The sequence below is a fragment of the Meles meles genome, chromosome 1, assembly GCF_922984935.1.
Source record: "Meles meles chromosome 1, mMelMel3.1 paternal haplotype, whole genome shotgun sequence".
NCBI lineage: Eukaryota > Metazoa > Chordata > Mammalia > Carnivora > Mustelidae > Meles > Meles meles.
In genome coordinates, this window is record NC_060066.1 from 200,204,379 (window position 1) to 200,228,321 (window position 23,943).

Genomic DNA, 23,943 nt, shown 5'->3' on the forward strand with positions numbered 1-23,943 from the left:
TTTATTTATTTGAGAGAGAGAGCAAGAGAATGAGACAGAGAGGATGAGTGGAGAAAGGTCAGCGGGAGAAGCAGACTCCCTGTTGAGCAGGGAGCCCTGTGTGGGACTCGATCCCGGGACTCCAGGATCATGACCTGAGCTGAAGGCATTCAGTCACTCAACCAACTGAGCCACCCAGGTGCCCCAAGATGGAACATTTTAAAACAGAAGGGAAAGGGCATCCTCTCAGATTAAAGTCTTTGTACTGAATAATTTAGCCTTATGGAAAATTTAGTATTCTTTGATGAAAATGCCACCAAATCTTTGGTACAGTGAGTGGTAACTGCTCTAGGAGGTCTGTGCTAAGCTACAGGGAAGAATTTACTGAGATTAGTCTGGGCTGGGGAGGTCTGTGAGGTCTCCATGGAGGCAGTTAGACTAGAGTTTGACAATGATGGGTAGATACAACGTGGAGAGACAGAAAGAAGGGAATGGTTTTCCAGGCCAGAGCAACAAAACAACGAAGATACTGAGATTGGGATAAACGTAGGTTATTGACCAGACCTAAGAATACTTGTCTGCTCTACCCTTGAGGATCATTGTTGGGGCTGCCACGAGCTGGCAACTTTGTTTCCCTGCCTCAGACATCTGTAGTTGCTGGTAGCCTCCGACTTGGTCTCTACCAGGCATACCGACCCCACAGCCAGACTAGAATCTGAAGTAGTGGCACCGGGCATGGGGCCTCTGGCTCTCCTTGGATAGTGCCAGTCTCTCTGCTGGCCCGTGTTGCCCCCAAAGTAGCTTGGGGCCCTGCCTGCCCTGCCTGTAATACCTAACAAGTAAACACACCTATACAGGTTGTCATCCACCAGAGAGATGCCTGTGAGGGACTGGGGCCTCTCACCTCCTCCTCTGCTACTAAACAACTACTTTGGCCCCAGGCGAGATCACTGAGGGAGGGGAGGGTGTCCCAAAGTGGGGACTTCTGTTGTGGAAGGGGCATCTGACGCCACTTGAGGAGGGTCACCATTTTTCCCTGCCTGGATCAGCTTGGGTGCCAGCCAGCCCACTCCATCCATCCTCTGAGAGCTGTGTCTCCTGTATAGGGTCCCACACCGGATTGTGAGGTGAGGGGTGGTAAGCAGCCGTGAGTGGGCAGTGAAGGGGGAGCATCGAGGGCCTCAGGGCCAGGAGGTCAGACCTGACACTCAGTACATTGGGTGCGAGCGCAAGCCCCGCTGCTAAGCCCTTAGCTTAGACTCCTCTGGCTCCACAAGCTTGCAGGTGGGAAGCTTTCTGTGCTGAGTGCCTGCTTCATCAGCTGACAAAATAATGCTTTAGAAAAGTTTTTAGCCTTTTTGTTCTAAAAGTTCTAACGGTTTTTCACTAATTAGAGTTGTGAAAGCATCGTATTTTGTTCTAAAAATAATAAGCCATTTTCTTTGGAACTGTGAAAAAAGCAGAAAGAATACTTGTCTGCTCCAGTAATAGAGTTTAGATTATGGACAAGGAGAAGATGAGATTAGTGAGGTAAATCTTGAATTACGAACAGTCTTGAAGACTATACTGGGGGATTAGGACTTGATCTTGCTACCCTTTAGGAACCACTGAAGGTTTATAAAGGTAAGGCACTGATCAATACAGAATTATAGACTAATTAATCAGGAGGTGTTATTGGAAAGGAGGCCAGTTAAGGATTTTTGTAGAAATTCAGATGTGCATACTATCAGGACCTGAATTTAGGAACTTAAAAAAAAAAAAGGAGTATATTAAAAGTTTTGAAGAAGGAAGAGATAGGAGTTAATGATGTGGATAAAGAAAGGTAAATGTAAGATTATGAGTTTGGTGAAACTGGGGGGCATTTGTGATAACTAGTTAACTGAAGTTAGAGAAGGGGACAAAGGGGGCAGCCTTTCTGCCTCGTTCTCTGCTAAATATTACTCTATCTCCACATGCTTTTATGACACCATTTGTTTATTAAAGATTTTATTTATTTTAGAGGGTGTAAGTAGGGGAGGGGCAGAGGGAGAGGGTGAGAATCTCAAGCAGACTCCCTGCTGAGCCCTGAGCCAGACATGGGCTCCTTCTCATGACCCCAAGATTGTGATCTGAGCCAAAACCAAGAATTGGGTGCTTAACCGCTGAGCCACCCAGGGACCCCATGACAGCATTTATTTGAGATATGTTGAGAGTCTCTAAAATTTGCGAGTCTCTAAAATTGACTTGGGATTGAAGTGGGAGTTAAAAGGTTTCTTTTATTTTGGAAACATTTATTTGGGGGGATATATATATATATATATATATGTATATACACACACACACACACACATACACACATATATATATTATGATATATATGGTACATTTTAAACCATTAAATGTTTTACATAAGTTATTAGTTACAGAAATTGTATCCTAATAAATAATATTGTTGTTCGATGAGATGTCAAGTATGGAGGAATTTTTGGGATGCATTGATGGCTTTAGAATGTTTTCATTTAGGGGAATTTGTCTGCATACATTGACAACACAGTGTGGCAATACAGTGGTTCACCTTGGATGGTTTAATTTATCATGATATAGTTAAAATAGTCTTTCAGTTTTTGTCATTGCAGGATGTTATAGTAGAATATATTATCTATCATTTCGTTAGTATCTACACCTGATGTCTGCTAACTCTTCAGGGTTTCAGACGGCCTCATGAAATAGGTATTGTTACTCCTACTTTACAGATGAGGAAACTGAAGCTCATAGGGGTTTAAGAAATAGGATTCTCCATTAATGTGACATAAAGTCCATGTTCTTTCTTCTACTCTGTTCTTGGATTAGAGGTCATAAGAATAGGAATAAGGAGAGGGAAAGAAATAATTGATTAGGTGGTAATTCAAATCAGTGCTGTGCTATCCACATATTAAATGGTGTTATCTAGCCTTTTCCATCCTGTGTGTGCAAGAGTAGTGGGAGGAGGGCTTCAAAGGCCAAATGTGGGGCTCAATCATTAAGTGTCTGCCTTCAGCTCAGGTCATGATCCTGAGGTCCTGGGATTCAGCCCCATGTCAGGCTCCCTGCTCAGTGGGAAGCCTGTTTCTCCCTCTCCCACTCTCCCTGCTTGTGTTCCCTCTCTTGCGGTGTCTCTCTCTCTGTCAAATAAATAAATAAATAAATAAATCTTTAAAAAACAAACAAAAAACGAAGACCAAATATGATCTAGCCCTAGTTCTAGTCAAGGACAGTCACTTATCTTTTGGATAATGTCTCTCATATCCTTTCGTAGAGCTTTCAACAAATCCTTCATAAAAATAAATGTCCAATTCAGAAAACAAGCACCCTGCTGATACAATTCGGCAAAGTGCTAGTCTGGCAAATGACATCTAAGGACGTTTCAGGGTCCAGCTTCTGGGAAAGTGGGAAAGGTCAGTCTGCTTGAAAGTGTAGTTAGTGCTGGAGACTAGCGGTCATTCATATCTAGCACTTTTTTGGGGGGGGGGCGTATCTGCCTTTCTTAACGCTCCCCATTATCCACAGCCATAAAAGTTTTTAGCTTTTATTCATGTGTGCTGTTGATAATTTATTTCTTCAATGTTCTCTCTTCTCCGTGTTCTAAAGCACAGCCCCACCCCTCTCCACCTCATTCCTGCTGTTTCTTTACCAGCTGCTTGTATTTGGTCTAGTAGAACCTGTGCACAAAGTGATTAAAGTCCTAGGTTCTTAATCTTTTCTCCCAACATTTCCTCCATCTCCTAACACACAAGTGAAAACAAGTTTTTTTTCTCTAATGAATGCTATTATTTGTATTTTTGCTGATTGAATATTTTGTCATTCCTTGGACTGTGCAGCAATTAATACAGCCTTTCACTGTTGCTTCTAGACCATTTTTTTTGGCCATTTTTGCATGGCTTCTGATTTTTCAAAGTCCCTACCATTCGCTGTCCTCTGTTCTCATTGTGTTTGACTTTCAGGATCCACAAGGATCACTTTTCTTCACCATCCCATTCCCTAGTACGCACTTTGTTTGTGACTTCTTACTAATTCCCTGTCTGTCTTATATCTGTCGATTGCATTCCTTGCACTCTTTATTGAGTCCTTCCTTTGAGATTGGGAATACACTGAGGTCTTTTCTATCCTAAATAAATAAAATCCCCCTGCCCTTCTGGCTCCTAGAGTTATTGCCATATTTTTTTCCTTTTACTCTCAAACATCTAAAAACAGAGCATTCTGTATGCAGCCTTTTCTTTCATATTCCTTGTTCTTTAACACCCTTCCCGTCTTGTTTCTGTCTCCAACACTGTACTGTAAATGCCCTTTCAAAAGTCCCAGTGTCCATATATTCAGTCATTTTCATAGCCTTTGCCTTCCATAATCTCTTGTCAATATTTAAGGTATTGATCATGTTCTTCCTAGAACCTCTCTTCTTTGACTTGGAGTTAAAAATATGCGTGTTTGGCCCATTGAGCCTGGTAAGGCCATTTTACCTGCAACTTGGCTGGTTGTTGGACTCTGGTGTTCATCTCGGGGCCTGTACTGACTAGCAGAGAAGGGGTGGAGCAGGTTGGCACTGTGCATCTCATAGTGCTCTGTACCCTGTGGACTTTTAAGTAAATAATTGATTTGACTTGCTAGTTTTCCTGTTCTTTCTCTTCCTCTCTCCCTAATCCTGCTGTGGCTTGTTTGTAAAATGGATTGCCCACTTCTGCTCTTGACTCTGCTTGAACACTGTAGTACATAAAGGCAGACATTTCTTTTTTAGAGCGGACTTTTGGAAAGAGTGTTATGAATTAAGTTCTTTGGTAAACTCATGTGATATTTGAAATACTCCAGAAAATATGGGAAAGTTTAATGAATATCAGGTAAGTGGCCTTCATAAGAAAATTTTGATGTCTTCTCTCTTATTTTAGTATTTTTATGGAAAGTTATTTCTGGAAAAAAAAATCCCACATCAGATTCTGTCACAGCAAAAAATAATTACACTGAGAATTTCAGAATAATAGAATTTCTAAGCCCCACTTATTTTCAGGAGTATTTGCTATAATAACACGGGACGGTGACAGTTCCCTAGAGTTTGTTATTAGGATTTTGACTTGAATTTGCCAGGACAGTTTCAGAAAGTTGCAGAGATAGCTGGGAAGTAGGGCATTAGCAAATGTGGGTTAGGATAACACAGATGTAGGAGAGCGAAGGTTTGAGATGACATGATTTTTTGAGAAGGAAACAGTATTGAGTAATGCCACTTTTTGTTGCTGTTTGCTCTGTTAAATGATCATAGAAGCCTTGTATCCCGAACATTTTTTTGGCCTTAGAGATTTGAGTCATTCTCTGTTCTCAGATGTTTATCACCTTCCTGTACAGGAAATGGAATTACTCAGCCCAGACAGATGATAAAGGGTTCTGGACTAAGTGAGTTTGGAGGTTCTGGTTCAGTTTTTGTCATTTTTTAGCTACATAGACTTGAGCGAGTCACTTTATGTCTTGGGCTTCAGATTTGTCAAATGAGGTGAAGTAAGTAACTTCGGAAAAGATACTACTATTTTAATTTGAGGTGTTTTGATAAAAAGCCATTCACAGTGAGTCTCAGAGTCAGTTTACAGATTAGTCAGAAATGTGATAGTTCATATTGAGATAAATCTGACAATTTTTGTTAAGAGAGAAGAGTCTGTGGTATGTTGTTTGACATGTAAGAAATACTGCAGCTATGTCTTCAGAATGGTAGAAGCTACATCACTAGCATGTTCCCTGGATTCTAAATGTACCAGAAAATATTATTGAACTATGGAGATACTGAAATGGGAAGGCCAGTACAGATTGCCTATTTCAAAATGATGTGACGGCTTTGAAGCACATTTTTTAAAGCGTTTATTTATATGAAAAATAGGTAAAATGGCAGAGTGAAATGTTATTAACAATAGTAGCTAATGACATTCGGTTATTAGCACTTCCTATAATGCCAGCTGCTATCCTCAGATGATTTTATAATGCATTTAGTCCTTCTTTAAATAATTCTACGTGGTAGCTATTATCCCTGTTTGACCAGTGAGGACACTGAAACACAGTTGAGTAACTTGCCCATACTGCTAGCGACATGCTATCACATATGTGACTAGGTCTGTTTGACTCCAGAGCCTCTGTGCCACATACATGTATCTGTTACATGCTGAGTTCAGTGTGTACAGATGAAGGTATACGGTGGTGAGAACAAAGTAGAATTTGGATATCGATGTTAGGCTAGGTTATTGTGTTTGCTTCTTTAAGCTATGTGCTATCCTATTCTAACATAATTTTCGTTATACGTTACAGTTATTTTAGTTTAGTATTACCACTCACATTTACTGACCAACGTGACCTGGGTTTGAATTCCAGCTCTACCATGTGATTTTTGTGTAAGCTCAGGAAACTCTACCTCTTTGTGCCTCAGTTTACTCATCTGAAAAATGGGGTTTATAGTATCTGCCTCCTAGTGTTGTGAGAAGTAAAGGAGTTGATGCGGAGGGCTTAGAATGACACGAAGTAAACATACAATAAATGTTGGCTATTGTTATGTTTTTAACTTTTGCAAGTACCTTCAATACCATTTCCTTCAAATAACATTCCTGTGTGAGAGGTAGAGTCTAGAATTTTGCATATTTAGTCCCATTTTACAAATGAGAAATCCATGAAGCAACTTGTCTGAAGGACACAAGAGAAAATTATGGAATTAAATTTAAAAGGTTAGTTAACCCCGGTCTGAAAGAGGGAAAAAAGGTTTGGGATGAGTGTCATGGTATAGTCACTTCTCTTGCTTGTGTAAGTAGGATAAGCCTGTGGTGTTTGGACCGGGAAGGAAGATCATTCCCAGCTACTCATTTCTTTTTCTAGTCCCTGATTCCCTTCCTGCTGTGAGAGGGGGTTGTTGCTGCGTCATTCCTATGTCCTGGTGTGGCCATCTAGCAGGCTGAGAAACAACATTTGAAGGGTATCCGATTCTCTGGGAACTGAGAAAACAGCTTACCTTTTCTATGTGGAAAAAAGGTAAACCGAGTGGGAGGCGTGAGCTGCCCGTTCGAGCTGTGCTGTCATGTGAGTCGTTCTATGGATTTAACTCTTGAACTGCTTTCACTGATCCCCACTCTCTTGTCCTGTGTCTGTTTGCTGCGGTTGTTTAGAGGCGTGCTTAGGATTTAAGTGCTTCTGGGGTTTTGTTGTTGTTGTTTGTTTGTTTTTAAACAGCTTCATGCGGCCTGATCTAGCTCAGCTGTCAGCACGGGATTTTGCTGCAGTGTGAACTGCATGGTCTCTGCATTGCTGTAACCAGATCCTGGGAAGACTTGCCTTTCCATCTCTTTGATGGAAAGATTTCTTAGCATCTCTCCCTCAGGCTAGTCTGCTGTAGCATTGGAGGCTCTCCCCTACTCTTTGAAAAAAAACTAAAAAGAGTTTTTGAGAAGTGACCTTGTGTTGGGTTTCTTTTGGCCAGGATTTCTCCAGCTAACGGCTGTTAGCTTTCCCTTAGCTCTGACACACAGGAACAACGTCTTCAGCAAATGTATATCGGAGCTGCCATGCAAGAGACTACTACTACTGCTAGTCACTGGGATGCAGAATATAAAAACTGAAGCAAGTTGAATTAGACTGAATAATGATTAAGGATAGATAAAATGATATATCCAGGAGAAGACATCATGGAGACTTGGATTGAATTCCCAGTTCTGCCTTTTATTCCCAGTGTGAGTCTGGGCAAATTTGTTTAACTTTCCTGAATCTCAGTTTTCTCATCTATAGACTAGAAGTACTAATAATAACTAGTTCTTAGGATTGTTTTAAGGATTAATTGAGACACTGAACAGAATGCAGGAAACAGTACTGTGAAATGTTACTAACCTTCCTGTAGTTGATTGAGTTCCTTGTTAAAATTGGGATATTAGTACTTAGCTCAGGTTTGTTGTAAAGAGGAAGTGAGAATAGAGCGAGCTCGCTAGCTGGCACACAGATGTTACATGTGCAGAAAAGAACCGGAGCAACTAAAATGCTAGAGGCAGTATTTCTTTGGAAGACACAAATGAAAATAGTACCTAAGTTGTACCAACACCGACAACCTGTGAATTTCAGCAGTCTGTGAATTTTAGCTTGCTGTGCTAAGCTAAATATGTGCATTTCTGATTGTATTTTGCCTGTGATTCAGTCCCTTCTTTTTTTACACATAATCATGTTCTACTCATTCTCAAAGATTAGCTTGAATTTTACTGTGAAGCTCTTGTAGATCAGTTCAGAGAAATGATTTGTCCTACTTCTAAATGCCATTGTGATGCTTAGCATGGACTGATTCGTAGTGGTTTTGTCCTCATGATCTGCCTGGAGAGGTTCTATTCCTTCTTAAGGTCTCATTTGGGTCTCTTCTGTGAAACCTTTCCTAACTCTCACTATCAATCCATTCCTTCTGTATTTTTGTTATTGTACATCTTGTGAAACACTTGCTGCCTTTACCACATTGTTGTAATTATTTGCTTACTTTTGTCTGCTTATAATGAACTATGAATATCATAGAACAGAGTATTTTCTCTGTATTCCCATTTTATAGCACATGCCTGGTTCAGTAAGTAATGAATTGAGACTTCTATGCATTAATCTTGTGTTGGTATTTTCTTTTTCCAACACAAAAGGGCGTGAGTGAGAAGTTCACTTTGGTGTCTCTTTGTGTTTTAAAATAAAACCAACAGAGGTGCCTAGGTGGCTTACTTCATTAAGGGACTGACTCTTGATTTCAGCTCAGGTCATGATCTCAGGGTTTTGAGATCAAGCCCTGTATGGGGCTCTGTGCTCAGGAGGAGACTGCTTGAGATTCTCTCCCTCTCCCTTTGCCCCTCCTCTGCCCCAGCTTGTGTGCACTCTCGCTAAAATAAATAAATATTTATTTTATGGATAAACTTTATTTATGGATAAATAAAATCATTTATTTATGGATAAAATTTACTTATGGATAAATAAAATCTTTTTTTTTTTCCTGCTTGTGTTCTAAAAAATAAATCTTTAGAATTTTTTTTATAAAAAAAAAGATTCGGGCTGCCTGGGTGGCTCAGTGGGTTAACCTTCTGCCTTTGGCTCAGGTCATGATCTCAGGGTCCTGGAATCGAGTGCCACATCGGGCTCTCTGCTCAGCGGAGAGCCTGCTTCCCCCTCTCTGCCCGCCTCTCTGCCTACTTGTGATCTCTCTCTCTGTGTCAAATAAATAAATAAAATCTTTAAAAAAGATTTCATGTGCTTTTCATGTGCTTATTATAAGGCCATTGGTATATATTTGGAGAAATGCCTATGCAAATCCTTTGCCATTTTAAAAATTGTCTTTTTATTGTTGAATTATAAGAGTTTCTGTATATTTTGGATACTAGTCTCATCAGATAAGTGATTTGCAGATATATTCTCTATAGTTTTTAGATCTTTTTTTAAAATAAATTCCTTTTTAAAAAAGATTTTATTTATTTATTTCAGACAGAGAGAGAGAAAGAGAAGGATGAGTGGGGCAGAAGAGAGAACTAAGCTCCCAGCTGAGCAGGGAGCCCAATGAGGGGCTTGATCCCAAGGCCCGAGCTGAAGGCAGACACTTAACCCACTGAGCCACCCAGATGCCCCCCCCCTTTTTAAGATTATTTATTTGACAGAGAGAGAGAGAGAGAGCACAAGTAGGCTGAGTGGCAGGCAAAACGAGAGGGAGTAGCAGGCTCCCCGCTGAGCAGAGAGCCTGATTCCAGGCTTGATCCCAGGACCCTTGGACCATGACCTTGAGCCATGGTGATGCTTAACTGACTGAGGCACTCAGGCACTCCTGAATTTTGGATCTGTTTGCCTAAAATTCATTGCCTACCTCCTATGTCTACATGATACAGGAGAACTAGAGGTCCTAAAAAAGTATATGTTGAGTGAAGGAATTGCTGTACTACAGGTAGCACTGGTTTATGCATTGTAGAAGCCTTGAGTTATAAGAAAGATAGCATTTGACTGGGAATTAGGGAAATTTGGGTTTTAGCCCTAGTGTTGCTATAGCCAGATAGTTTGACCTTGGGCATATAATGTAATTCTCAGTTTCCTCACCTGTAAAGTGAACGATTTGGACTAGGTAGTCTTACAGTCATCACTAAAGTTGTTTGAGTTGATAAGGTCCTTGGGGACACGTGTTATAGGTCAGATTATACTGTCTCATTTGTTCTTAATACAGAACTCTCATGCATGCTGTTACTTTTGCTAGAAAATTTATTTTCTTCAATCAAGAACCCTGTCTTTTGGGGCACCTGGGTGGCTCAGTGGGTTGGGCCTCTGCCTTTGACTCAGGTCGTGATCCCAGGGTCCTGGGATTGAGCCCCGCATCAGGCTCTCTGCTCACAGGGAGCCTGCTTCCTCTCCTCTCTCTCTGCCTGCCTCTCTGCCTACTTGTGATCTCTCTCTATCAAATAAATAAATAAAATCTCTCATTTTAGAGATTAAAAAAAAAAACCCTGTCTTTCTTTGAAACTTGTCATAGTAAATTCTGACCAGCTCCAGTCATATAAATAAACCTGGATTTTTATTAAAGAATTTATAGCTAAAAGAGACCCTTAAAATTCTTTTAATCCAGTATTCTCTATTACAAGTGATGAATTAGAAACATAAAATGGTTAGGGCTGTTGATTTACATTTGCTGAGTGTCTGCTACGAACCTGGTTCAGGCTGTATAACTAGTTGGTAGCAGAATTGAGATGAGAACGGAGATCTCCTGGACTCTCAGTTTGGTATTTCTAGTATACCACTTTGCTATGGATTACTAAATTACAGTCTGGTTAAGAGTAGTATCAGGAATTTGCCAGTGTTTCAGCTAAGGGTTGTAATAATTTGCCTCCAAATTCTGATCTTTAATTAATTTGTAGCATTAAGTGGGATTGACATATATTTTTTACATATTTTAGGTATAAATTGATGGATAATTTTAATTTTTAATTATTTTTTTGTTCAAGGACCTATTTTCAGCCTTAGAGAATTATATGTAGCTCTAAGGTCCTCCGTTGGCTGTCTGTGATTTTATTATAACAATTCCAGTCCAACACTATTGGTGTTATGCTGTCCCTACCCATGGTCTCTCTGATTACTGACTCTTGATGAAAATGATTGACTGATTGATTTTTAAGATTATTTATTTATTTATTTGAGAGAGAATGAGAGAGAGAAGGCATGAGATGGGGGAAGGGTCAGAGGGAGAAGCAGATGAGCAGGGAGCCTGATGTGGTACTCGATTCTGGACATGACCTGAGCCGAAAGGCAGTCGCTTAACCAATTGAGCCACCCAGGCGCCCCTGATGAAAATGACTTATATTGGCCTTGTGCCTGTTCCTAACCACCTGTTCCTGTTAATGTGGGTTTACCAGTTCTTCAATGGAATATGCAACTTCATTGGAATCACAAGTAAATACAGTTCTCTTGAAAAATCTCAACTCTCTACCTAACCTTGCCCCATAAATAGGTACTAGCGTGGGCTGATGGAATTATTTGAATGGGAGCATAGCGTATTCCCAAGGAGCCTGCAGTTAGTTATGTGCAGTGTCAAAACTCAGAAAGCGCTTAAATGAAAAACATGATTCAGTTGATAGCAAAATCTGACCTGAACTAAAGTGAGGCTTTTTTTTTTTTTTTTTTAAAGATTTTATTTATTTGACAGAGACACAGTGAGAAAGGGAACATAAGCAGGGTAAGTGGGATAGGGAGAAGCATGCTTCCTCGCTGAGCAGGGAGCCCGATGTGGGGCTTGATCCCAGGACCCTGGGTTCATGACCTGAGCTGAAGGCAGACACTTAATGATTGAGCCACACCCAGGTGCCCCTAAAGTGAGGCTATTTATGATGTTTATTTATCCGACTTAGTTTGCGTATTCATATATATATGAATACACACACACACACACTTTTTTTTTTTTTAATAAACTCTACCCCCAGTGTGGGGTCTCAAACTCACAACCCCAATATCAAGAGTGGCATGCTCTACTGACTGAGTCAGCCAGGCGCCCGAGGATTATTCATATATTTAAGCTGTGGAAATATTGATGCGTTTGCCTATAGCATATTGCCCTGGTCCCTATTACATTATCTTTCCAAATCTAAAAAATCCTGAATCCCAAAATATATTTAGCCCAAAACAAGGGACTATAGATCTGTATTTGTTTTGTTGTTTGTAGTTCCTTGTTACGTGGATTCTTCTTCTTCTTCTTCTTTTAAGACTTTATTTATTTAACAGTCAGAGATCACAAGTAGGCAGAGAGAGAGAGGAAGAGAAGCAGGCTTCCCACTTCTCTGCCACCCAGGAGGAAACCGTGCCTTTCGGAGCTGCGGAAAACCCTCAGAGCGAGAGAAACCTTCATGCCCCCACTGAGGCCATCCCCCAATTCTGTGCCACACTGGCTGAAAAGTCGGAGGCTGACACCCGCCACAACCCCTCTCTCAGCTCTGCTCAGGGAAAGCTCCCCTGTGCAGGGGCCCTCGGGTGGGCAGCGTAGCCTCCGCCCGTTTTCCAGATGGCTGCAACATGCACCGAACGAGAAATCGCTCTAGCCCACAGGGGACAGTGCGGTCCAAATCGCCACCCAGCACTGGCTAGTCCTGACGAGTGTTCTGCCCAAATAGATATCTATTTGGGAGATTTGAGGGAGGGGTTGTGACTGGGCGTCAGCCTCCGAGGCTTCGGCCCAGTGTGGCACTGATGGTGGGAGACGGCCTCTGGCGGGGGCATGCAGGTGTCTCCTGCGCTGAGGGTTTTCTGCAGCTCCGAAAGGCACGATTTCCACTTAGGTGGCGGGAGGACTCATGGGGTATGTTTCAGGGTTCCCCCAGTTGAGGGCTCAAGAGACAGGGCCCTGGGAAAGGAAGACTGAAAAACCAAGCAAGGGTTAGGCCCCGGGCTTAGGGGCACAGCAGGCCCCATCTGCCAGCACCAGGGAGGTTATCCCCAGGAGGCTGAGTAGCAGGAGGCGTTGACCTCACATGCACTTGACTCACTGAGGGCTTTCTGGCAGGATTGGAGCCCGGAAAACTTGGGATCCCAGGCCAGGCCCAGGAGGAGACCCTGCAGACCTGTGTCGCAGGAAGCGAGTTCGCCGGGGGTTTTCCGGCCAATTCTCATGAGCGTTCTGCCCAAGTCAATATCAGTTTCGAGCAGAACGCTTGAAATAATCAAGGTATGATTTTTTTTTTTTAAAGATTTTATTTATTTATTTATTTGACAGACAGAGATCACAAGTAGGCAGAGAGGCAGGTGGAGAGAGAGAGGGGGACCACTGAGAAGAGAGCCGATGTGGGGCTGGATCCCAGGATGCTGGGATCATGACCTGAGCTGAAGGCAGAGGCTTTAACCCACTGAGCCACCCAGGTACCCCAAGGTATGATTTTATTAAAAGATCCATTCGAAGTGCAAGAAAGACCAATGGATTTTAATGTAACAGCATATGAAAATTCCTATGGATATGGCTTCAGATTCCATATTACAACTAACCTGCGAGGAACTACTGCTTGTCAAGTTATGGTGTATTATTATAGAAGAATGTCTCTCTCATCATCTGAAAAGGCTGTCAAGGCACTCTTTTTTCAAGTGCATAGTATGTGAAGCTATTATCTTCTTCTCATACAACAAAATGCCATATTATAAGCATGATGTAGAAACGGGTGTGATATTGCAACAGAGGTTGAAGAGATTTGCAGAAGTGCAAAACCAGTGCCACTCTTCTTACTAATTTTTTTTGATTTTGGAAAAGTACTTTTCATAAAAATGTTACTTACGGTAATATATAATGAGTTTATTGTAATTTGAAAATTAATACCTGTTTTAAAATTTCCTCAGTTTTAATTTTTTATATGGCAAATCTAGATTCATATAAACAAAAGCCCTTTGGGGTCTTCAGTAATTTTTAAGAGTGCAAAGGAGTCCTGAGATCAAAACTTTGAGAACTGCTAATCTAGATTCATGATTGTTACTTTTTGGTCATAATTGCTTTTTTTCTGTTTGCCTATTTCTTTCTGAAACATTTGAAAGCAAGTTGCGTACATCATAGCCTATAACCACTAAATAATTCTGCATTCAGTTTTGACACAATTTTCTCTAATGTTCATATTCAGATATCCCAGTTGTTCCATAAATGTTCTTTATTGCTTCCCCCCCCTTTAGACTCCAAGGATTTCTTTTTTAAAAATAAATTATTTTTATTAACATATAATGTATTATTTGCCCAAGGGGCACAGGTATATGAATTTTAAGGCTTATACATTTCATAGCACTCACCATATCACATACCCTCCCCAATGTCCATAACCCAGCCACCCTCTGCATACCCCTCCACCCCCCAGCAGCCCTCAGTCTGTTTTCTGAGATTAAGAGTCTCTTATGGTTTGTCTCCCTCCTCATCCCATCTTGTTCTATTTTTTCCTTCTCTACCCACCCTGCTTCTCAAATTCCTCATATCAGAGAGATCATATAATAATTGTCTTTCTCTGATTGACTTATTTTGCTCAGCATAATACCCTCTAGTTCCATCTATGTCATTGGAAATAGCAAGATTTCATTTCTTTTGATGGCTGCATAGTATTCTATTGTGTATATATACCACATCTTTTTTATCCATTCATCTGCTGATGGACATCTAGGTTCTTCCCATAGTTTGGCTATTGTGGACATTGCTGCTATAAACATTCGGATACTCGTGCCCCTTCGGATCACTACATTTGTATCTTTAGGGTAAGTACCCAGTAGTGTGATTGCTGGGTCATAGGGTAGCTCTATTTTCAACTTTTTGAGGAACCTCCATGCTGTTTTCCAGAGTGGCTGCACCAGCTTGCATTCCCAACAACAGTGTAGGAGGGTTCCCCTTTCTCCACATCCTTGTCAACATCTGTCGTTTCCTAACTTTTTAATTTTAGCCATTCTGACTGCTGTGAGGTGGTATCTCATTGTGGTTTTGATTTGTATTTCCCTGATGCCGAGTGATGTGGAGCACTTTTTCATGTGTCTGTTGGCCATCTGGATGTCTTCTTTGCAGAAATGTCTGTTCCTGTCCTCTGCCCATTTCTTTTTTTTTTTTTAAGGTTTTATTTATTTATTTGACAGAGATCACAAATAGGCAGAGAGGCAGGCAGAGAGAGAAAAGGAAGCAGGCTCCCTGCTGAGCAGAGAGCCTGATGCAGAGCTGGATCCCAGGATCCTGGGATCATGACCTGAGCTGAAGGCAGAGGCTTAACCCACTGAGCCACCCAGGCACCCTCTCTGCCCATTTCTTGATTGGATTATTTGTTCTTTGGGTGTTGAGTTTGATAAGTTCTTTATAGATTTTGAATACTAGCCCTTTATCTTATGTATCATTTACAAATATCTTCTCCCATGCTGTCAGTTGTCTTTTGGTTTTGTTGACTGTTCCCTTTGCTGTGCAGAAGCTTTTGATCTTGATGAAGTCCCAATAGTTCATTTTTGCCCTTGCTTCCCTTGCCTTTGGTGATGTTTCTAGGAAGAAGTTCCTGTGGCTGACGTGGAAGAGGTTGTTGTCTGTGTTCTCAAGGATTTTAATGGATATTCTTGTCTCACATTGAGGTCTTTCATCCATTTTGAGTTTATTTTTGTGTATGGTATAAAGAAATGGTCCAGTTTCATTTTTCTGCATGTGGCTGTCCAATTTTCCCAACACCATTTGTTGAAGAGACTGTCTTTTTACCATTGGACATTCTTTCCTGCTTTGTCGAAGATTAGTTGACCATAGAGTTGAGGGTCTATTTCTGGGCTCTCTATTCTGTTCCATTGATCTATGTGTCTGTTTTGTGCCAGTACCATACTGTCTTGATGATTACAGCTTTGTAATAGAATTTGAAGTCTGAAATTGTGATCCCACCAACTTTTGGCTTACAGTTTTCAACAGTCCTCTATTTGGGGTCTTTTCTGTTCCATATAAATTTTAGGAATTATTTGTTCCATTTCTTGAAAAAAATGGATGGTATTTTGATGGGGATTGCATTAAATGTGTAGATTGCTTTCGGTGTCATAGACATTTTCACAATATTTGTTCTTCCAATCCATGAGCATGGAACGTTTTTCCATTTCTTTGTGTCTTCCTCAATTTCTTTCATGAGTACTTTATAGTTTTCTGAGTACAGATTCTCCCTCTTTGGTTGGGTTTATTCCTAGGTATCTTACGGTTTTGGGTGCAATTGTAAATGGGATTGAATCCTTAATTTCTCTTCTTCTGCTTTGCTGTTGATGTACAGAAATGCAACTGATTTCTGTGCACTGATTTTATATCCTGACACTTTACTGAATTCCTGTAGGAGTTCTAGCAGTTTTGGAGTGGAGACTTTTGGATTTTCGACATAAAGTATCATATCATCTGCAAAGAATGAGAGTTTGACTTCTTCTGTGCTGATTTGGATGCCTTTTATTTCTTTTTGTTGTCTGATTGCTGAGGCTGGGACTTCTAGTACTGTGTTGAATAGCAGTGGTGATAGCGGGCATCCCTGCCATGTTCCTGACCTTAGGGGTAAAGCTCTCAGGTTTTCCCTATTGAGATTGATATTCACTGTGGGTTTTTCTTAGATGACTTTGATGATATTGAGGTATGTGCCCTCTATCCCTACACTTTGAAGAGTTTTGATCAAGAAAGGATGCTGTACTTTGTCAAATGCCTTTTCAGCATCTACTGAGAGTATCATATGGCTCTTGTTCTTTCTTTTCTTTTCTTTTTTTATTCTTTCTTTTATTAATGTATTGTATCACATTGATTGATTTGCAGATGTTAAACCAACCTTGCAGCCCAGGAATAAATCCCGCTTGGTCATGGTGACTAATCCTTTTAATGTACTGTTGGATCCTGTTGGCTAGTATTTTGGTGAGAATTTTTGTGTCTGTGTTCATCAAGGTTATTGGTCTGTAATTCTCCTTTTTGATGGGGGTCTTTGTCAGGTTTTGGGATCAAGGTAATGCTGGCCTCATGAAATGAGTTTGGAAGTTTTCCTTCCATTTCTATTTTTTGGAACAGTTTCAGGAGACTGGGTATTAATTCTTCTTTAAACATTTGGTAGAATTCCCCTGGGAAGCTGTCTGGCCCTGGGCTCTTGTTTGTTGGGAGATATTTGAATACTCTTTCAATCTCCTTACTAGTTATGGGTTTGTTCAGGTTTTCTATTTCTTCTTGGTTCAGTTTTGGTAGTTTATACGTCTCTAGGAATGCATCCATTTCTTCCAGATTGTCAAATTTGCTGGCGTATAGTTGCTCATAATATATTATAATTGTTTGTATTTCTTTGGCGTTGGTTGTGATTTCTCCTCTTTCCTCCATAATTTTATTTATTTGGGTCCTTTCTTTTTTCTTTTTGATAAATCTGGCCAGGGGTTTATCAGTTTTATTCATTCTTTCAAAGAACCAGCTCTTTTGTTGATTTGTTCTACCGTTCTGTTGTTTTCTGTTTCATTGATTTCTGCTCTGATTTTTATTATTTCTCTTCTCTTGCTGGGGTCAGGCTTTCTTTGCTGTTCTTTCTCCAGCTCCTTTAGGTGTAGGGTTAGGTTGTGTACTTGAGACCTTTCTTGTTTCTTGAGAAAGGCTTGTATCGCTATGTACTTTCCTCTCAGGACCACCTTTGCTGTGTCCCACAGATATTGAACAGTTGTGTTTTCATTTTCATTTGTTTTCATGAATTTTAAAAATTCTTTAATTTCCTGGTTGACCCATGCATTCTTTAGTAGGATGCTCTTTAGCCTCTATGTACTTGTGTTCTTTCCAACTTTCCTCTTGTGATTGAGTTCTAGCTTCAGAGCATTGTGGTCTGAAAATATGCAGGGAATGATCCCAGTCTTTTAGTATGGGTTGAGACCTGATTTGTGATCCAGGATGTGATCTATTCTGGAGAATGTTCCATGTGCACTAGAGAAGAATGTGTATTCTGTTGCTTTGGGATGGAATGTTCTGAATTTATCTGTGATGTCCATTTGGTCCAGTGTATCATTTAAGGCCTTTATTTCCTTGTTGATCTTTTGGTTGGATGATCTATTTTAGTGAGGGGGGTGTTAAAATCCCCTACTATTATTTTATTACTATTGATGTCTTTCTTTGATTTTATTATTAATTGGTTTAGATAGTTGGCTATTCCCATGTTAGGGGCAGAGATACTTAAAATTGTTAGATCTTGTTGGAAAGACCCTTTAAGTATGATATAGTGTCTTTCCTCATCTCTTATTATAGTCTTTGGCTGAAAATCTAATTTATCTGATATAAGGATTGTCACCCCAGCTCTCTTTTGATGTCCATTAGCATGGTAAATTGTTTTCCACCGCCTCACTTTAAATCTGGAGGTGTCTTTGGGTCTAAAATGAGTTTCTTGTAGAAAGCATATTGATGGGTCTTGTTTTTTAATCCATTCTGATACCCTGTGTCTTTTGATTGGTGCATTTAGCCCATTTACATTCAGGCTGACTATTGAAATATATGAATTTAGTGTCATTGTATTGCCTGTAAGGTGACTGTTACTGTGTATTGTCTCTGTACCTTTCTGGTCTACTACTTTTAGACTCTCTCTTTGCGTAGAGGACCCCTCTTAATATTTCCTGTAGGGCTGGTTTGGTGTTTACAAATTCTTTTAATTTTTGTTTGTCTTGGAAGCGTCTTATCTCGCCTTCCATTTTCAATGATAGCCTAGCTGGATATAGTATTCTTGACTGCATATTTTTCCATTTAGTGTTCTGAATATATTATGCCAGTTCTTTCTGACCTGCCAGGTCTCTGTGGATAAGTCTGCTGCCAGTCTAATATTTCTACCATTGTATGTTACAGACTTCTTGTCCCGAGCTACTTTTATGATTTTCTCTTTGTCATAAGACTTGTAAGTTTTACTATTAGATGATGGGGTGTGGACCTATTTTTATTGATTTTGAGGGGAGTTCTCTGTGCCTCATGCATTTTGATGCTTGTTCCCTTTGCCATATTAGGGAAATTCTCTACTATAATTTGCTCCAATATACCTTTTGCCCCCCTCTCTTTCTTCTTTCTGGAATCCTGATTATTCTAATATTGTTTCATCTTACGGTATCACTTATCTCTCATTCTCCCCTCATGGTCCAGTAGCTGTTTGTCTGTCTTTTGCTCAGCTTCTTTATTCTCCGTCATTTGGTCTTCTATATCACTCATTTCCTCTTCTGCCTCATTTATCCTAGCAGTAATAGCCTCCATTTTTTATTGCACCTCATTAATAGCTTTTTTAATTTCAACTTTGTTAGATTTTAGTTCTTTTATTTCTTCAGAAAGGGCTTTTATTTCTCCAGACAACATTTCTCTAATATCTTCCATGCCTTTTTTGAGCCCAGCTAGCACCTTGAGAATCATTGTTCTAAACTCTAGATCTGGCATATTACCAATGTCAGTATTGATTAGGTCCATAGCCATTGGTACTGCCTTTTGTTCCCCCCCTTTTTTTTTTTTTTTGTGGTGAGTTTTCCACCTTGTCATTTTATCCTAGTTCTGGAGTTCTGCTGTTCTCCTTGATTGGTGATCTTGATCTTGGCTGGATGTTCTTGCTGATCTTCTGGGGGAGGGGCCTGTGGCAGTGATTCTCAAGTGTCTTTGCCTGAGGTGGAATTGCACCACCCTTGCCAGGGGCCAGGCCAAGTAATCTGCTTAGGTTCACTCTAGGCAGCTTTTGTTCCCTGAACACTTTCCATAGAGCTTTAGAGGACGGAAATGAAGATGGCAATGAAGATGGCGGCAGCCTCCCAATCTCCGGCCTGGAGGAGCCGAGAGCTCAGGGCCCTGCTCCTCAGTGCACCTTCAGAAAAAAGCAGTCAATCCCTCCTGTCTCTGGCCTCTGGCTGTGCTCTGTGCTCACCTGGACTGAGAGCAAGCATTTCTGTCTCTGGCGCACAACCCCATTGAAAGTCTCCAAGCCCAGCAGATTCCTGTTGCATGTTCCTGAGCCACTCCTCCTGAAGGAGGAAGGAGGGGGCCTCTCAGGATCTGCCACTTGTGGGGTCCCTGCTCGAAGAGCAGTGGTATGACTGTGCCTTGGATCATGGTTTAAGGTAACCCTGATCTGAAAGCTCACTCCTCGGCTCTGCAGCTGGCTTCCCCACTCCAATACCTGGCAGCTTTGTCACCCTCAGACATCCCTCATCTTTCTGTGACCCCGCAGGACCTGAGACCACACTGTCCCCGTGAAGGCTCCACCCCCACTTAGCCTCTGGAGCGATGTCCCTCAGTGGAGCAGACTTCTAAAAGTTCTGATTTGTGCTCTGCTGCTCTACCGCTTGCCGGGAGCCAGCACCCCCCCACCTCACCCCTAGGGTCGATCTTCCCGTCACTTTGGATTCACTTCTCCGCACGTCCTAACTTTCAGAAAGTGGTCAATTTTCTGTTCCTACAGTTGCTGTTCTTCTCTTCTATCTCCTGTTGAGTTTGTAGGTGTTCGGAATGGTTTGATAACTATCTAGCTGAACTCCTGGGACCTGACGTCATTTCAGTCTGCTACTTCTCCACCCTCTTGACCCCCCCTCCTCCACTTCAAGGATTTCTTGTTACATTTGGTCCTCATGTCCATTTTAATCTAGAGTGGTGGTTGGCAAACTTTTTCTATGAAGGACCAGATAGTAAATCTTTTTGACTTTGTGGGCCATGCTATCTCTTGAAGAGAAAAGCACCCATAGACAATATGTAAATGAATAGGCATGGCTGTACTCCAGTAAAAGTTTAGTTTGAAGACCCTGATCTAGAAAATCTCCACTCTTAACTTTGGTGTGTGTCGTTAATAACACTTTCTCTTTTGAAGAGTCCAGGCCAGTTAAAATGTCCTGTAAGTTGGATTTGTCTGTTTTCTCATGCTGAGATGCAGGGTGCACATTTTGGTAAGAAATAGTACATAGACGATGCTGTGAGGTTCCCTTTGTATCATATTGGAAGGCACATAACGTTACTCTGCTTCATTATTGTTGCTGGTAAATTTGACCCTTCATTAAAAGGTGCTTACCTCCCCTTTGTAAGTTTGAGTGACTTTGAGACATTGTGAATATCTTTTTCTCCTACCCAGTGGTTTTAGCTTTTACTGATGGTCCTTTTCTGAGTTGGTTATTACATTGGTGTTTGTGATTATAGTTCTTAACATCTGCTTAAGTAACAATAGCAATAAAAAACAAATTGTATTTTCAGAATAGTACTCGTGAGCTTATTTAGAAAGCCCTATTAATATATGTATATTGTTACTGTGATTCTGTGGTTTTGTTTCCCATCACAGACTGTCTCCCCAGGAGGTTGAGGCTGAAGGTTTGGGTCTGCACATGTTATACTGAATAGCTGCTTTCTAGAAGCAGGGTTCTAAAATACAGTATCTTCTTCTGAGCCCAAGGCTGCTTAAGAAGGACCTGGCCTAGTCTGCACTGAAAGTTGTCTCTGCAATGGCTAGTTTTTCCGCTTCCTTACCTCTTGTAAGTATTTCATGTGTTTAGTAGTTCCGTTAGTGGATCCTATAGTACCGTCTTGATCAATTTTTGTCTAGTTACACGTTAAAGCTTGTGCCAAAACCCAAGTAGTTACAACTTAGAAAAAAAATTTTTTAAGAGAAACATTTTTCCTCACTACCTTTTTTTTTTTTTTAAAGATTTTATTTATTTATTTGACAGAGGGAGAGCACAAGTAGGCAGAGAAGCAGGCAGAAAGAGAGAGGAGGAAGCAGGCTCCCCGCTGAGCAGAGAGCCCGATGTGGGGCTCGATCCCAGGACCCCGGGATCATGACCAGAGCCGAAAGTAGAGGCTTTAACCCACTGAGCCACCCAGGCACCCCTCCTCACTACCTTCTTATGAAAAATTTTGAATTTATAGAAAAAGCTAATAATCTAAAAAGTACTTATACTTTTTAGCTGGATTCAATAATTGTTAACTGTTTGCCTTATCGTACTTATGTAATACATGTTTATATACAAATATTTTTTTCTTAACTATTTGATAACTGCAGATGTTTAACTCCCTAGAATAAGGATACTCTACTACATAACCACTGTGCTGTCATCACACCTCGCAAAAGCATGTTTCTAATATATAACATCAGTTCATATTCTGATGTTTCCAGATATCTCAAGGTTGTCTTTCATAGTTGTTGTTTGAGAAATATTCTCTTGAAGAACAGTTATTGATGGGAGATTGACCTATAATTGAGCAGTGAAGTGCTCTTTGTAGTCTCTGACAGAAAAATGACCACATGTTTGTGTGGTGCCCTGTAGGTAGCTGCAATTAGTTGGATTTCATTGGTCAATAAAATAAGGTCATCTCATTGCAGGGGAGGAGGTTCAGGGCTTCTTTAGTTTATTATGGTCAAGTGTTGGACCTTTCAGCATGTCCGTGAACATGACAAATTGAAAATGAGAATGATGTCTAGCCTAGTGCGTGGCTCATAGTAGATACTTAATGAGTGTTTGTTGACTTAATTGAAGATGTAATTGGGATCATGTGCTAGAAGACTATAATTGAGCATTTATTTCAGTGCATTTAGTGTCTGTTAGGTGTTTGCAGGAGATAAAGTAGTAGAAAAATAGTATTCATGCTCTCGTGGGGAACTTCACAGTATTAGATAAGAGGAAATACTCTTTTTCCTTAAAGGGATCTTTACTGAATAACTGTTACATTTGCAACATCATACTGGTGGGAGTATAAAGGAATGACAAGTGTATACTAACCTGGAGGACTTTTGCATAATAGTTGGAGTGATGTGGTATAAACACACAAAAAGGGGCACCTGGGTGGCTCAGATGGTTAAGTGTCTGCTTTTCAGTCTGTGATCCTAGGGTCTTGGGATTGAGCCCTGCGTGGGGCACCCTGCTCAGTGGGGAGTCTGCTTCTCCTTCTCCCTCTGCCTGCCCCCACTCATGCTTCCTCTCTCTCTCAAATAAATAAAATCTTTAAGCACATGTGTGCGTGTGCACGCACACGCACACACACACACGTGAGTGTATTATAAGAGAATAATACCTCCATCATGGTAGTATGTGCTTATATGCTAGACAGCAGTTGGTGCTCAAAAAGGGAAGAATTAATGAGTAGTGTATGGGAGAGTTCCACCGAAGAGGACATAGTGTTGAATTGTTTCTTGAACAGATTTGATGAGATGGAGGAGGAGATGATGGCCATTCTGGGCAGGGGAGATGTCCAGGCAAAGGTATAACATGAAGGAATTTGTCCTCAGGAAATAATGAGTAGATCAGTCTGTCCAGGGAAAAGGAAAAAATAATGACTGGCATGCCAGGGCCTCATGTGACAGATGGGAATTTAGGCTTCAGTTTTCAGCTGTAATGGGTGCTCCTCAGAAATCTTATTTGTGCATTAGTGCCTTGTACTCTGAATCTGTTAATCAACTAATACTTATTGCTATGATGTGCATTGTATTCTTTTTTTTAAAAAATATTTTATTTGTTTATTTGACAGAGATCACAAGTAGGCAGAGAGGCAGGCAGAGAGAGGGGGAAGCAGGCTCCCTGCTGAGCAGAGAGCCGGATACGGGGCTCGATCCCAGAACCCTGAGATCATGACCTGAGCCGAAGGCAGAGGCTTAACCTGCTGAGCCACCCAGGCGCCCCAATGTGCATTGTATTCTTTGAAATTCTAACTGCCTTGATCGCTCGCAGATGTAAAATTGTGATTCTGGCACATGGTTTGTATGTAGATATAGAAACAGATGCAGAAAACCAATGAGCTTGGGAATAAAATTCTTTTAAGTGGTCTTAGTTCCTTGGGACAGTTTGATGGGGTGGGATTTGTATCCCTAGTAGGTGCTGAGTAGTTGGATTTTGTTGTTGAGAGATGGATTGCGGGAAGTGTTGAAACTGTAAGAAAGGCCATGCCAATTTAAAATTGCAAGTTTGCAAGATTCCAAATCTCATTGTCATCTTTATAATTTAGATTTTGATAAGGCAGTGGTTACTTTTATGTTTGAGGGCCAAAAAGAGAATGTGAGCCCAAGGGTGAGATTTTCTTATCTTGAT

The 23,943-nt window shown here is 40.8% G+C and overlaps 1 protein-coding gene and 1 non-coding gene across 6 annotated transcripts in view; both read left to right on the top strand.

Annotated features, from left to right (window-relative positions):
- The window catches only part of LUZP1 (leucine zipper protein 1), a 102,356-nt gene that overhangs the window by 19,620 nt on the left and 58,793 nt on the right, over positions 1-23,943 (top strand). The gene's annotated exons all lie outside the window — the stretch shown is intronic.
- Positions 552-629, top strand: LOC123928858. The gene has a single exon (XR_006815834.1). It is a non-coding gene; the product is annotated as a small Cajal body-specific RNA 20 (non-coding RNA).